Source organism: Schistocerca serialis, chromosome 2 (assembly GCF_023864345.2).
Source record: "Schistocerca serialis cubense isolate TAMUIC-IGC-003099 chromosome 2, iqSchSeri2.2, whole genome shotgun sequence".
NCBI lineage: Eukaryota > Metazoa > Arthropoda > Insecta > Orthoptera > Acrididae > Schistocerca > Schistocerca serialis.
This window is the reverse complement of record NC_064639.1, coordinates 392,604,405-392,620,077: the sequence shown is the minus strand read 5'-3', so window position 1 is coordinate 392,620,077 and position 15,673 is coordinate 392,604,405. Positions and strand designations below refer to the sequence as shown.

General features: G+C 48.2%; 1 non-coding gene across 1 annotated transcript; it reads left to right on the top strand.

Moving 5' to 3' along the window:
- Positions 1-15,303: 15,303 nt before the first annotated feature.
- Positions 15,304-15,376, top strand: Trnaa-cgc (transfer RNA alanine (anticodon CGC)). Its single transcript has one exon. It is a non-coding gene; the product is annotated as a tRNA-Ala (tRNA).
- Positions 15,377-15,673: the final 297 nt, after the last annotated feature.

Sequence of the window (15,673 nt, the reverse complement as noted above, 5' to 3'; positions counted from 1 at the left end):
GCCACAGACTGCACACAGCACAGCCAGTGATCTTCATATTGAGCGCTACGTAACATTGCCAATAAGAAAACATAAACAGCCTACTTACATAGAGAAAACATAAACAGCCTACTTACAACACTACGTGGGATAGTCTCGTGGAGACTACTGGAAGTTAAATGCGTGATGATGACAGTGATATTTATGATAATGATACATATGGTGATTGCAATGTATTTGACATTCAACCAAAGGATGAGATTCCTACTATAACGAGTACCTCCAGAGTAGATACCTGTGTGCATGCATCCTTTTTGTTAGGGTTGCTGCATGCAGTAAAGTTAGATGTTCTGCAGCGAAAGCTCTAACTGTTTTATTTTGAGAAATTGAACAAGTGAACTATGAAACCAACTCTCAAAACAATTCGAACATTACTTCATTTACACTGAAACGTTTTTGGTTTTTAATTACACTGGCGGAAAGAAATCGTAACGTCAAGAGGGAGTCCTGCGACATAAAAGAAAGTTGGTAGACGTGTTTCCACACCTGGAAGATGATCTCTATTCAAATTTCACGTCAGTCACTTCATAGTGACGCTACTAGCGCCACTATGAGGACACAAATAAGGTTTGCTTTAAATACACACTGTAATGGTCGTGAGCGTTAGTTGCCTTTGACATTGGACGTGGTGAACTGATGTTAGTCAAGAATGTCTTTAAGGAGACAAAGACGCCGTTATCAACACTTCACTGAGGTTGAACGAGGTCGTGTAGCAGGGCTACGAGAGGCTGGGTGTTCTTTCTTGCCTCGGTACCAACTCGCCTAATGAAAGTTCCTGGCAGATTAAAACTGTGTGCCTGACCGAGACTCGAACTCGGGACCTTTGCCTTTCGCTGGCAGGTGCTCTACCAACTGAGCTACCCAACCACGACTCAAGCCCCGTTCTCACAGCTTTACTTCTGCCAATACCTCGTCTCCTACCTTCCAAACTTTACCGAAGCTCTCCTGCGAACCTTGCAGAACTAGCACTTCTGAAAGAAAGGATATTGCGGAGACTTGGCTTTGCCACAGCCTGGGGGATGTTTCCAGAACGAAATTTTCACTCTGTAGGAAGTTTCATATCAGGGCATAGCCATGTCTCCTCAATATCCTTTCTTTCAGGTGTGCTAGTTCTGCATGTTCGCAGGAAAGCTTCTGTAGAGTTTGGAAGGTAGGAGACAAGGTACTGGCAGAAGTAAAGGTGTGAGGACGGGACGTGAGTCGTGCTTGGGTAGCTCAATTGGTACAGTCAGCCTTCGGCGGCGCAGCGGTTCCGACGGTGTTTACGTCCCTGCCGCACGTCTGTGCGAGAGGTGTTTACGTTAAGTGTGTAGCGGTGTGGCGCGGTATACGTAGAACGAATCATGGCCTTGTCGTTCCGCAAATCGACACTGAAATTTAGTTTTGTTAACGAATATGCTCGACCGAAGGCTTACGAGATCGAACGTTATTTACGGGACGAGGTGAAAATCGAACCTGACGTTCTAGTTGGAATACACTTATCTATAGTCAACAGCGTGGTCTATGTCAAGCTCATAAATGAAGCGGCATGTGACGAACTACTACTTCGACACCGACAAGGACTTCGTTTCTGCCATTCGGACGGGAATGTTGGAGCGATAACAGTTGAACACGACGGCATGGGACTCCGAACGATCCGCGTCTTTGAGCTTCCATTCGAAGTGCCAGAAGAATTGGTGACAGACACCCTGCGTCCTTACGGAACGGTCCTATCACACGTGGCTGAAAAATGTGCGAGTTTCAAGACGTATCCTGTCCTCAATGGTGTCAGACAAATACGGATCGAACTCCGAAAACACGTCCCGTCATACTTGTACATCGCCGGTTGTAGGGCGATTGTCGTTTACGACGGACAATCAAGGACGTGCTCTGATTGTGGGAAGGAGGGACACGTACGTTCTGAGTGTGCTCAACGAAGGTTATTACAGCTGTCACTGGATGATCCACCCCTCACACCGCATCCGACTGGGCTCCCCATGACTTACGTCGCCGCTTTACGCGATGACGTGGGCCGCGAGACAGACGCGTACCAGAACACACAGACAGCGGCAGATGGGGCGAGCCACAGAAAGACGACGTTGCGCTGGACCGCCAGCAGCAGTCACAGGACGCCCTCTCTTCAGTTCCACTTGCGGCCCCTTCAGATAAGGCACTTGGAGACGTCGATAATACGACGGCGCACGGAATACGATTCCGACGTCCCCCACGAACAAAAAAATGGTTCAAATGGCTCTGAGCACTATGCGACTTAACTTCTGTGGTCATCAGTCGCCTAGAACTTAGAACTAATTAAACCTAACTAACCTAAGGACATCACACAGATCCATGCCCGAGGCAGGATTCGAACCTGCGACCGTAGCAGTCGCGCGGTTCCGGATTGCGCGCCTAGAGCCGCTAGACCACAGCGGCCGGCCCCCCACGAACAACTGGAGACCATGCTGACCTCTGATACCGAGGCCCGGCAACGTAAACAGCGATCACCAAAACGCCGGAAGAAGCGCCGCCTCACGGTGGAGAACGACCACTCTGATCTAGCAGACAATTCTGAGAAGTTTACGGGTACAGAACAGACGACCATGGATACAGAAGAACTGCCTAGCGTGGATGCAACGTTGGCCAGCGGGACGGTGGCACGACCTACCGCTGACGATGTTCCAGACACAGCGAAGGAGCTCGATAGACGGCAACAGGCTACTGGTGAGGCTACGGCGCCTGCACCGCACGACAACGATGGGACACTAGGGGACTGGTCAGAAGAGCCACCCCCGTGGGAAACAGATGATGCCGGAGGAACTGCTCCCACACACTCTCCCGGTGTAAGACCGGCATAGTGCACGGAATAACGGCAGTCCATATGAGGGGACGGCGGGGGACGTTAGTCCGACAGCAGCCTATGTACGGCGAAATTAGCGACCGTACAGTACCCTATCTACGTTGACCGCCATGCAACAAGCTTATCGGATAGGGTCTGTTAACATCAATAGCATTGGGACGCCGGTAAAAATCAAGATGCACAGTGACATGATAAAGGCTGCGGATTTAGACATAGCACTATTACAAGAAGTTCGGGTACTTCCCCCCTCGGGCATTTACTGTTCCCCGTGTGACGAGAGAGGCGTTGGCACAGCTGTACTATTAAAGGAAGGGATACGTGCAGACGAAGTAGAGTATTTGCGTTCTGCCCGTGGTACGGCGGTGACCATAGGTGGAATACGTTTGGTCAACATATACGCACCGTCAGGCTCGGATAGGAGAAGGGACACAGCAGATTTTTACGCCCATGAGGTTACACCGTTGTTCCAGGGACGATACGATGGTTGCACACTCGGCGGAGATTTTAATTGTGTGCTCGACAGAAAGGACCAACAACCTAACTATACTACTAGCCACGAAGTTAGGGAGCTGGTCAACGGGATGGAATTAGTCGATACATGGGACCTGAAGTATAGCAACCAACCAGGATATATACACTCCTGGAAATTGAAATAAGAACACCGTGAATTCATTGTCCCAGGAAGGGGAAACTTTATTGACACATTCCTGGGGTCAGATACATCACATGATCACACTGACAGAACCACAGGCACATAGACACAGGCAACAAAGCATGCACAATGTCGGCACTAGTACAGTGTATATCCACCTTTCGCAGCAATGCAGGCTGCTATTCTCCCATGGAGACGATCGTAGAGATGCTGGATGTAGTCCTGTGGAACGGCTTGCCATGCCATTTCCACCTGGCGCCTCAGTTGGACCAGCATTCGTGCTGGACGTGCAGACCGCGTGAGACGACGCTTCATCCAGTCCCAAACATGCTCAATGGGGGACAGATCCGGAGATCTTGCTGGCCAGCGTAGTTGACTTACACCTTCTAGAGCACGTTGGGTGGCACGGGATACATGCGGACGTGCATTGTCCTGTTGGAACAGCAAGTTCCCTTGCCGGTCTAGGAATGGTAGAACGATGGGATCGATGACGGTTTGGATGTACCGTGCACTATTCAGTGTCCCCTCGACGATCACCAGTGGTGTACGGCCAGTGTAGGAGATCGCTCCCCACACCATGATGCCGGGTGTTGGCCCTGTGTGCCTCGGTCGTATGCAGTCCTGATTGTGGCGCTCACCTGCACGGCGCCAAACACGCATACGACCATCATTGGCACCAAGGCAGAAGCGACTCTCATCGCTGAAGACGACACGTCTCCATTCGTCCCTCCATTCACGCCTGTCGCGACACCACTGGAGGCGGGCTGCACGATGTTGGGGCGTGAGCGGAAGACGGCCTAACGGTGTGCGGGACCGTAGCCCAGCTTCATGGAGACGGTTGCGAATGGTCCTCGCCGATACCCCAGGAGCAACAGTGTCCCTAATTTGCTGGGAAGTGGCGGTGCGGTCCCCTACGGCACTGCGTAGGATCCTACGGTCTTGGCGTGCATCCGTGCGTCGCTGCGGTCCGGTCCCAGGTCGACGGGCACGTGCACCTTCCGCCGACCACTGGCGACAACATCGATGTACTGTGGAGACCTCACGCCCCACGTGTTGAGCAATTCGGCGGTACGTCCACCCGGCCTCCCGCATGCCCACTATACGCCCTCGCTCAAAGTCCGTCAACTGCACATACGGTTCACGTCCACGCTGTCGCGGCATGCTACCAGTGTTAAAGACTGCGATGGAGCTCCGTATGCCACGGCAAACTGGCTGACACTGACGGCGGCGGTGCACAAATGCTGCGCAGCTAGCGCCATTCGACGGCCAACACCGCGGTTCCTGGTGTGTCCGCTGTGCCGTGCGTGTGATCATTGCTTGTACAGCCCTCTCGAAGTGTCCGGAGCAAGTATGGTGGGTCTGACACACCGGTGTCAATGTGTTCTTTTTTCCATTTCCAGGAGTGTATTTTTTACTAGCCACTCCGAGCGCCGTTTGGATCGGATCTACGTTTCAAGGGCGTTGGCAATGTCGACGGTGCACGCAGAAATACGGCCGACAGCGTTTACAGACCACGAGGCATATATTTGTACTGTTAACCTTGAACGACAGCAGATATGGAGACGGAGGGGTAATTGGAAGATGAACGTGTCCCACCTGCGAGACACTGAATGCCGACGCATGGTGGAGGACGCGTGGCATGGCTGCCTCCGTCGACAAAATTCTTTCGGTTCTGTCCTGCAGTGGTGGATCGAGTGCGCCAAATCAGCTTTACGGAGGACGTTAACAGGTTACGGGAAGGAGGTTTCTGAATGGCAGCGCACGACCACTGAGTTTTCCTTTACGGCTCTCCGGGACCTGTTAGATAAGCCACCTACACCAGAACGCCAGACGTCCGTCCACCGAGTCAACGCGAAGCTGCTACAACTTGCGACGCTGAGGATGGCAGGTACGATGATACGCGCTAGGTCGCAGGATTTACTGCCCGACGAGGTTCCCTCGATGCATTATGTGCTAAAGGAAAGACGAAGAAGACGAAGGAATGTAATACATGAGATCGATCTCGGCGATGGCCGTCGTTTTACAACACAAAGGGGCACAGCACAGGCGTTCACGGATCATTTTAGCAGATTCTATGCGAGCAACGAAGAGGGTCAGAGGGAGCTGGGGAACATCCTGGAAGAGATCCCAGACGCGACGAGTGTGAACGGGGAAGCGGACGGGTTATCTGAAATTACGTGTGAAGAGCTGGAGGAAGCGATTACACGAGGTGCCTGCAACAAGTCCCCAGGTCCAGACGGATTCCCGTTGGAATTTTACCGTGCCTTTGTGACCATTATGACAACGATGTGGCTATATATGTTTAATGAGCTTCTGCGGCAAGAAGTACCGGTTGACATTCAATTCACGTAAGGGCTCATGATACCGATACCGAAGCCCAGTGGTGGCAAACGGCCTTGTGATTATCGCCCCTTGACCCTCCTTAATAGTGACTACAAGATCTTCATGCACATCCTGGGAAGTCGTATCAAAAAGTCGCTGGAGAATCGAATACATGCCGATCAGACTTGTCTTGGAGGCATCAATAATATCCACACAGCCTTGGGAGACTATCGTGACGTCGTCGCCCTCGCGGCTGCATGCCGCCTCCGGGGGGCGATGGTTGCAGTAGATTTCGATCATGCTTTTGATTGCGTGTATCATGTGTCCCTCTCGGCGGTGATGAACAGGATGGGTGTCTCGCCATTACTGTGATGTGGCTGTTCCACGGCGCCAGATCAGCGATGGTGGTCAACGGAGGGAGAACTGAGTATTTTAAGATCTTAAGATCAGTGAGACAGGGTTGCCCCTTGTCGATCCTCCTTTATGCGATAGCCTTAGAACCGAGCCTCGCAGGCCTTCGCCGTCTTACCCGGATCTCCCTACGGCATTTATCATTCAAATGCAGAGCATACGCGGATGACATTGTGTACGAAATGAGGGGGAGACTCAAACAACACTGGATTGGCTACAGACGTGTGGGATGGCAGCTGTAAGTGTGATCAACTACCGAAAATCACAATTCATACATGTGGGGCGTGGACTAGAACCAGGAACGGAAGGACCCTTACCTCCGCTGTTTGGGTATCACCTTTCATAAAGAGACAGCGAGAACGGCTGCGGACAACTACCGAAGACTGTTACTCAGAGTTCGCACGGCAGTACGACTAAACGCCCTACGGTCGATGGATATGCTGCAGCGAGTGTTACTCGTCAACCTTTATCTCGCGCCCATGATGTGCCACCTGACACACCTTCTCCCCTTGACGCGTACGACGGCTTTGAGGATTCAGGCGGCTTTTGGGTACTATGTGTGTCTGGGACAACTTTAAGGTACAGTACAACACGCTTACCCTCCCAGCGCGAGAGGGGGGCGTTGGTTTAGTGAACGTGCACGCGAAGGCGCGTGCCATGTATATTAATACTATGCTCAAACGGTGGCGCAACAGGAATCACTCGCTTACGGGGACGATCATCGAAGAACTCGTACCAACATCGCATCTTCCTCCAGTCAGTGTCGACGCATGTGAGCACGTTCATCGTGGAACACAGTTACTTTCGAGAGCGTTAACCGACGACCCGACAGTCGTCATCGAAGGACGTGTACCATCTACTTCTTCGACAGATCGCCCGGAATAGGGTGGAACGGAAACATCCAGCTGTTAATTGCACGTTGTGTGGCGCACGGTCCACCACCCCCACCTACCTACAACAGTCAGATCAAAATGGTACATTGTCGTCAACCGAAAATACCCTACAAATGACAAAAGTACGCAGTACATTTGGCGGATTCGCCCTTGTGTCAGCAATGCGGCGTGCTGGATACGGACGACCATCGGCTGGTCTACGGCGAGGCATTGGCTGTCTGGACTCTCGCAAGAAAGATAATAGCGTTCATGCGGCGCACTATCTATACAGCAGTCTGTTCTGACATAGTATTTTTTTCCAGAGGAAACGTATTTTCCGCGTCATAAGACGAACGCAGTGGCATGGATCACAGGTATGACGGTCCATTACATCTATAGAGACACACGTTCGAACTTACTGATCATCCTGGATTACTGGCAATACTTGCAAGATGGACACACAAAACTATTACGGCTACAAAAGTACATGGATTGGTATGCCAATTTCCTAGTAACGGTTTTTGCGGACCCGCCATATACTTAGGGTGTGGCAGGTGCGCAAAGATGAGAGGCGGTGCTTTCGTTGTGAAACCGACCAAGTAAAGTGATCGACTAAGAACACTACGCGAGCATGCGACCTACGAAATACTCACGCTTGCACGGTTAGCAAATGGATGTACTTCAAATTTTGTTTTCTATCTATAAATACTTTTCTTTAGGGTGCCGGAGGTGTCACCACTTTGGTTTTGTTGTTATTTCATGCTGCATGGTAGGACGGCAGCGACGTTCCTTCCAGGACAGTTATCATGTGTCAGGACGTACTATGTTTATTTTGTGAACAATAAAGGTTTCTGTTTCTCCTACCTTCCTTAATATAAAAAAACATAAATAAATAAATCCCTAAAAAAAAATTTCGAGTCTCGGAAAAAAAGTCGGTAGAGCACTTGCCAGCGTAAGGCAAAGGTCCCGAGTTCGAGTCTCGGTTAGAAAAAAAAGAAAAACAACAAAAAAAAGTAAAAAAAATTGGTAGAGCACTTACCCGCGAAAGGCAAAGGTCCCGAGTTCGAGTCTCGGTCAGGCACACAGTTTTAATCTGCCAGGAAGTTTCATATCAGAGCACACTCCGCTTCAGAGTGAAAATCTCATTCTGAAAACTTTCCTATTATTTGACTGAAAAGTAGCTGATTTTACTGGGTATTCTAGACCCTCGAAAATTGTTGATAGGCCAGGAAGGTTTTTTTTTTGTTTGTTTGTTGATAGTCAAAAATTAATGGAAGATCTAGTCGATGACCCAACTGCAGGAAGACTTGGCAGAAATGTAGCCATTATACATTGTCGCTGGGAGCGGCGGTTACGGGAAGGTAAGGTTGCAAGATCAGGCTCCGGAAGGTTACGAAGCTCTGCCGAGTGGGAAGAAATTGGGTCCGATGTATGGCTCATGCTCTTCGTACTGTATCTGCAGCAGCCATGTGCCACCACAGTGAAACAACGAACTGTTAGAAATCTGTTACTTCACTTAGAGCTCCGCACCAAACACCCTGTGACGTGCATTCCAGTAACCCCAAACCACTGCCATTTTCGAGAGCTCATTGGAGCGCAGGGTGGTGGTCTGTTTTGTTTTGTGCTGACAGTCGGTGCTAGCGATGCCGAGTGTTGGTCAGAAGGAGACCAGTGGAGGGCTTGCAACCAAACTGTCTGCGTGGTAAACGCATTCGACGTACAACTGGAGTTATGTTCTCACTCACTCACTCACTATATTGACGGGCCTGCCTTGGCCCGAGGTAGCGGAGTTTAAGCTGGTTGAGCTGTTCCTCCTGAAGTCCTCTCTGTTGGGAATGTTTTTCTTCACGTGTTGGTCTGGCCTCTGGTTTCTGTGGATGCAGGAACTTATCTGCCGGCTGATTCCGGCGGCTTCTTGTTCTTCTTCTTCTTACTACTTCCTGGCTGCCCGAATTCTATTTTCTTCAGGCGGGAGTAGTCCACTGGCGGCGTCTGTGTCTGGATGTACATGACTGCTTGCTCAGTCATGTACAGTCAGTCCTCGTCCGTGAAGATCGAGTGCTGGTTTATGAGCTCCAGATCTGCACGCCTGACGAGTTCCCTCCCGTGCAGCTTCTGGTTCAAGGGTTCGCACTCCCTGTGGAAAGGATAAGGTTTGTGAGGAAGGGGAGGGATGTTATCTACCGTGAAAGTGTAAGGATGATCATGATGGGGGTTGCTACCGTCTCGCAGGGAATCGGCGATCGTGGTGAGCACCTCCCTCACACAGTTCTTGTTGGGGAGGGGAGGCACTCGAAAGGCTCGTCTTCTTCTTCTCCCTCGGTCTCCATCGGCACTTCCTGTGTCGTCTGCGTTTCCGCAGAGACAGGAGTGACGACTGCTTCCGAGGGTGCCATCTCCTTGTTGTCGGCGGTTTTCCCCGACTGCATGACCACCTCCCTAGCAAACTGCGTTGCCGCGTCGGCCAGGGAGGCGGTCGTTTGTGTTGCCGCGTCTACCCCCGTACTGGTGGGGGTCGGTGCCACGTCCGTCGTCGTGCGGGACGCGAGGTACAAGGCGACCCTTAGTTGAGTCACCTTTTCTTCTTCTTGGGGCACCTCATCGTGTGTGGTGGCCACCTTCCGCTGCTTCCACGTCTTCAGATAGCTGCAGCTGCGCGCGTTTGCGGCGTGCGAGCCACCGCAATTTGCGCACAGTGCTGCAGTACCGTTCGGTTTGGTGCAGTTGCGCGTGTCGTGGGGTTTCCCGCACTTAACACACGCAACCACACCGTCGCATTCCTTGGCTATGTGTCCAAGCTTTTGACACTTATAGCACTGTAATTGTGCCACAGGCTTCCGCTTCTTCTTCTTGTTGCCGCAACCGTTGCTCCCGACTGCGTTTAGCACAGCAGCAGCAATCTTGCCTCTTCCTCCATTCCGGCTTCTCGGCATGGCGTTGGCGTGCGCGAGCGACGGTAACGAAGTGAGGCGCAGCGAGTCGAGCAGCGGAGTGCGTGATGTTCTGATGAACGCTTTTGTATGGCAGCAGCAGCAGGTGCATGAGTTGGATGATTCGACCTGTTGTGCTCCATTCACGAACAGCATGCCAGGGGTTGTTTTCCAACAGCATAAGGCTCGCCCACATATCGCTGTTGTAAAACGACATGCTCTACAGAGTGTCCACATGTTGCCTTAGCCTGCTCCATTACAAGTCATCCACAGGCAGCATTAACCATGCCTGTAGTGACCGATCAGGGGCCGCAGGCTGGAACTCCTTCCCACAAACTGACGTCCTGCATTTGTACAACAAAAGACACGCACTTTGTATTCAACATTCTGACGGTAACAACAGTTATTATTGTACCAGAATTTCACATTTGCAATGACTTACCTCGCGCTTGCGTTAATCTGTGATCTTGCCATGTTAATCATTTACATATGCTTCCTAGACAAAGTACTCCGGAAATTTTGCGATTTTTTTTTCCGTCAGTGTACATGTGCAGAATGTTGACAGTCAGATGAGGAGAACATTGTCTTTCGAAAAGCGTTTTTCATTTGCGTTAAGTACAACTGAAGCGTTTGAGTGCTACCATTTATTATTGATAAAACATGACAACCGCTGCCTCAAGACCGAAAAATGGATAACATTAAACAACTTGTGACATTGGTACTTTCCTATAAAAGCACGTTAACGCATTGTAGCTTTGTAGCACCTCGGTTCAGTTTACAGTGATAAAAGCTATAGAAAGAATAATTTAAAATTAAGAATAGAATTTTTAGAGGGGAAAATAGTGTAGAATCAGAGTTCGGTAATTGCAGATCAAAATTATAGTATATCAGCAAGTAGTTTAACGTCTAAGTACAGCAAAGCCACGGAAGCTCCGTCATGGAGAAGGCAGTGACGTCAAACTATTGTGATTAAAAAAACCTATAAAAAGGCCTGATCGTCATTATTGCCGCCTTTTTTCCTTGATTGCTTCATTAAATGGTGGGGCATCCGTGTTAGACAGCGAGACAATAATTAGATTAACGATAAACTGTTAGAATATTACGGAGATTAAAAGTGATGTAGTGTACGATCTCTGACTGTTGGTAGCAACGGACTATTACGGGGATTTTAGGACTTTAGCGCTAGTTTGGAGCTTTACGGACATATAGACGACAGAAACTCAAATTATCTGCTGATACGAGGAATTTAGAGGTACCGATATTCAGATATTAACGTGTGGACTTTTGAAAGTGTCATGCGCCGTTAGTTGCGAATCTGGGCGTAGAGCGCGCGCATGTCGGCATTTGCGGACTATTTAGATTCCTCCAGGATAGAAACCTTTTAAATAGACCATCGTTCATCACCATCTTAATCCCTGAATATGGAGTAAAACTGAAATACAAGAGTGTTGTACTTATTACATTTACCTAGTACTAATCAGTGAAGGTTTTACGGAGCCAAAGCTGTTCAGCAGTAAGTCAGCACCATCTAGCGGAAAGCGTAGGCATTAACTAACACGCTAACTGAAGTGAACGTTTACGTGTTTTACGGACTGCTTAATATGAACTTTTGTGACTCTTTGACGTCCCCACTCCTTCCGAAAGGAGACGCAGACTGTCTTAATCATAAAAGGGGAGAGTTTTAGCCGGGTAAATTACTAAATAAAAGCGATATTTACAGGACTCGCAAAATAGCAACCGGCCGGAGTGGCCGTGCGGTTCTAGGCGCTACAGTCTGGAACCGAGTGACCGTTACGGTCGCAGGTTCGAATCCTGCCTCGGGCATGGATGTGTGTGATGTCCTTAGGTTAGTTAGGTTTAATTAGTTCTAAGTTCTAAGCGACTGATGACCTCAGAAGTTAAGTCGCATAGTGCTCAGAGCCATTTGAACCAATCAGTAATGGCAAAACACAATGCCCGCACCTCATCGGAGAGTCGTGGCTGTCACGTCGGGAAGTAAAGCCGGCAAACCTACCGACGATACGTATCTACAAGCAAAGGTCGACGTGAAGTACCTAAAAATGGGACCACAAGAGAGTTGGGGGATGCTTCAGATTTCATATGCTTCAAATTTCACATCGATAAACCGGATTCCGGATGCCGTGGACGCAAGTTAGTATTCTGTCAAGGACGCTGAGGCCGCTGCCAGAGCCGGCTGTATGTGCGTGACGTCAGCGAAGCGGCGCGCCGTCCTCGAGGCGTGCGTCAGGGGCGGCGGTGGAGGCGGCGCCGCCACCTGCAGTATTAATGAAATGCAATTACGGCCGCCACGCACGGCACGCACAAAGCCCGGCCCAGGCCGGCGCCGCCCTGCTACCCGCTGGCCTACCAGCCCGCTGTCGGAATTCCCCAAATGAGAGCCAATCCTATTTTCATCAGCGCACAAACGGCTGGTAACACGACGGACGGAAGTAGACTCCTGCCGGATATGGTGATACAGTTATTGACAACCGTCTGACGTCACAGTCGCTGTTGTTCCACGCACGCCCGCGAATGGCATTTTTATGACAGCTCTCAGGATACCACGACTACACTGCTCAACTCGTGACTCCTTGACGTGCTCTGTTACAGTAGATGATCAGAGTGTTTGTAACACCGAAGCTTACACACTACATACTCTTAGTTGATTCATTTAGCTTTCTATTTCGTTCAACATCCCATCATTAAACTTCTTTAATTAGTGTACGGTTAATTCGATACTGTAATGAAGTGTAATCTCTGTAATATGCACAACTTGAGCAAATGATCTTTTGTCTTCCTCATATAATCTCTTTGGTTATCTTTAAAATTAAGTAACTTTATTTAAATAATTTTGTGTAGAACTATCAATATATGCAAATGTTCTGTTTTATTTAAAATGTTTGTTTGCTGTTGTGTAAACTGCTGACCTTCACTTAGGGGCCGGCCGCGGTGGTCTAGCGGTTCTAGGCGCGCAGTCCGGAACCGGGCGACTGCTACGGTCGCAGGTTCGAATCCTGCCTTGGGCATGGATGTGTGTGATGTCCTTAGGTTAGATAGGTTTAAGTAGTTCTAAGTTCTAGGGGACTTATGACCACAGCAGTTGAGTCCCATAGTGCTCAGAGCCATTACTTATGTTGAAGTTATGTATTGTGCTGGTACCGAGAGAGGATTTTCCTGACGCTTTCCAGTGCCTCGGTTGGATGGATAAAGAGCTGGAACTATTCTGAAATTGGTATCTATCATCGCCACCAAGAAATGACAGAGTCCAGCAATTCTACCTGCAAATCCACCTACCAACATGCAGTCGCCACCACATTGCTTGCTAAGAACTTGTTTCTCTAGTGTATTGAAAGTGTGCTTAGTTTGCTCTGCTACAGTGGTCAAGATTAAGGGCCCCCTCCTTTGAAAGTAGTTCAAATGCACAAAGTTACTTAATTACAGAAAGTTTTAATTACTCTTCCTATTCCAAGTCAAATTCTGTACAATATTGGGTTCCTCTTGTGTATTGAATGTGCATATTAATAGTGTAATAGGATCCACAGTTTATCCTCTATGCTCATGATAAATAACAATTAATAGAAAGACCACTATCTATGAAAACAGTAACTCTTTTTATTCTAAATTCAGTGAGAAATTGTTTGTTAGTGAAGTACATTTAACTTTCATTCTACATAGAAAAGTATTCAGCTGAAAGAGACTTAACCGATGACCAGTTCATAATAATTCAGTGAACTACATTTACAATTTTTTCTCAGATAGGAAAATGTTTGAAATGTAATACGGAATCTATGTCCAATTTACGATTCTACAGCGAATATTAATAGTAATGTTATCAAGACCATTCAGTTTTAATAAGCCCTGAAAGTAATAGTGTGTATGGTTTTCTGTTATATTTATGCAAATAATTTGTTCTGCTCTGTCAGACCCAACCTTACCGTGAACATATGCAGGTGTCAGAGTTCATTTCACTCGCGAGTGTCAGAAGTATAGGCTGTGCTTGCACACTGAAGTTACTTATTTTCAGTTCTTCAATAATAATGTTACTCATTCTCTTGCCTAATTAGGCTGGCGACCGTTTTCTTTATTCTTTGAACAGTGTAGATAGGTAAAACATTGCCGGCTGGTGTGGCCGTGCGGTTCTAGGCGCTTCACTTTGGAACCGCGTGACCGCTACGGTTCTAAGTTCTATGGGACTGATGATCTCAGACGTTACACCCCATAGAGATCAGAGCCATTTGAACGATTTAAAAAAAATTTTTTTTCGTAAAACACAGTTTGTTACTGTTTAAATATTTACGTAATTTAGACTTTCACTTCCGATAAGCCACCTCTGTTAGGTACAACACGGTCAACATAACAAAATTTCTCTCAGAGGATAACACTGCTCTGCTTCTTTATACTATAATTGCTTCAGCAAAAATAATTTCATTATAGAAACTGCCTCCAGCTTTGAGATTATGGTATAGCAGCAGCGCACGGAAGCGTTACACGTGGCTTTTCCGTGACAGGACTATTTGTTCTGTTGGTGCTTAGTAAGTAATAAACCAAATTTGGTATTTGATTGCACAAGCTACGTAAATCCAGTTGCAGTGTTATATGTTCTACAGAGAAAAGAAGAGACGAAAGCGGTAATACGAAGCAAAAAGCGCAATGTTTTCATTTGCTAGTTCTTGAGGCAGAGCGTATTTCAACGAAATTACAATATCTTTCAGTTTTTTGACGCGGATTCGGTCTGTTGGCGTATTTCAGTTACTGTGAAAAATGTCGCGGATTTAATGTAACGTTTCTCATGTTTAATTCGCTTTAGTTACCTTTTTATAGCATAATACGTCACATAAATGAGGAGATGTGTAGATCAGCAGTGACTTAGTAAGAGCTAAACAATAAGTGTGCGCATATTTCTCTTTTTATAATCGTAACTTTCTTTTTAATGATTAATTTTATGGCTAAAATAAAGATGTGAAGTTTGTGGAGGGAGGACAATAGCTTGGGTAGTCGGTACCACAATGTTAGCCAGTTTTTGCGGTGGTGTAATGATCAGCTCCCGCGCCTAGTGGTAAAGAAGACCGCGGTTCAGGTTCCAGCCGTGGTACAAATTTTAATTCATTTATTCTTCTACCATCATTATGGTAGATAAAGATGAGACTTAAATGTCTCGAGAAAAATTTAATTATAAGATCTATATGATCACTTGAGGTACAGGACTTTACCATTACGTCCAACACTGGGGCGTTACTCCCACCGGGCGAGGTGGCGCAGTGGTTAGCACACTGGACTCGCATTCGGGAGGACGACGGTTCAATCCCGTCTCCGGCCATCCTGATTTAGGTTTTCCGTGATTTTCCTAAATCGTTTCAGGCAAATACCAGGATGGTTCCTTTGAAAGGGCACGGCCGATTTCCTTCCCACTCCTTCCCTAACCCGAGCTTGCGCTCCGTCTCTAATGACCTCGTTGTCGACGGGACGTTAAACACTAACCACCACCACCACCGTTATTCCAATGCTGGAGAGACCTGGCAACAGTGACGATTTAGGGCGAAAATAAGCTGCGGACATGAACTGAAGTTTGTGTCATCGATGAATTGGAGTTGGGTAGGAACGTTAGCCACGGTGC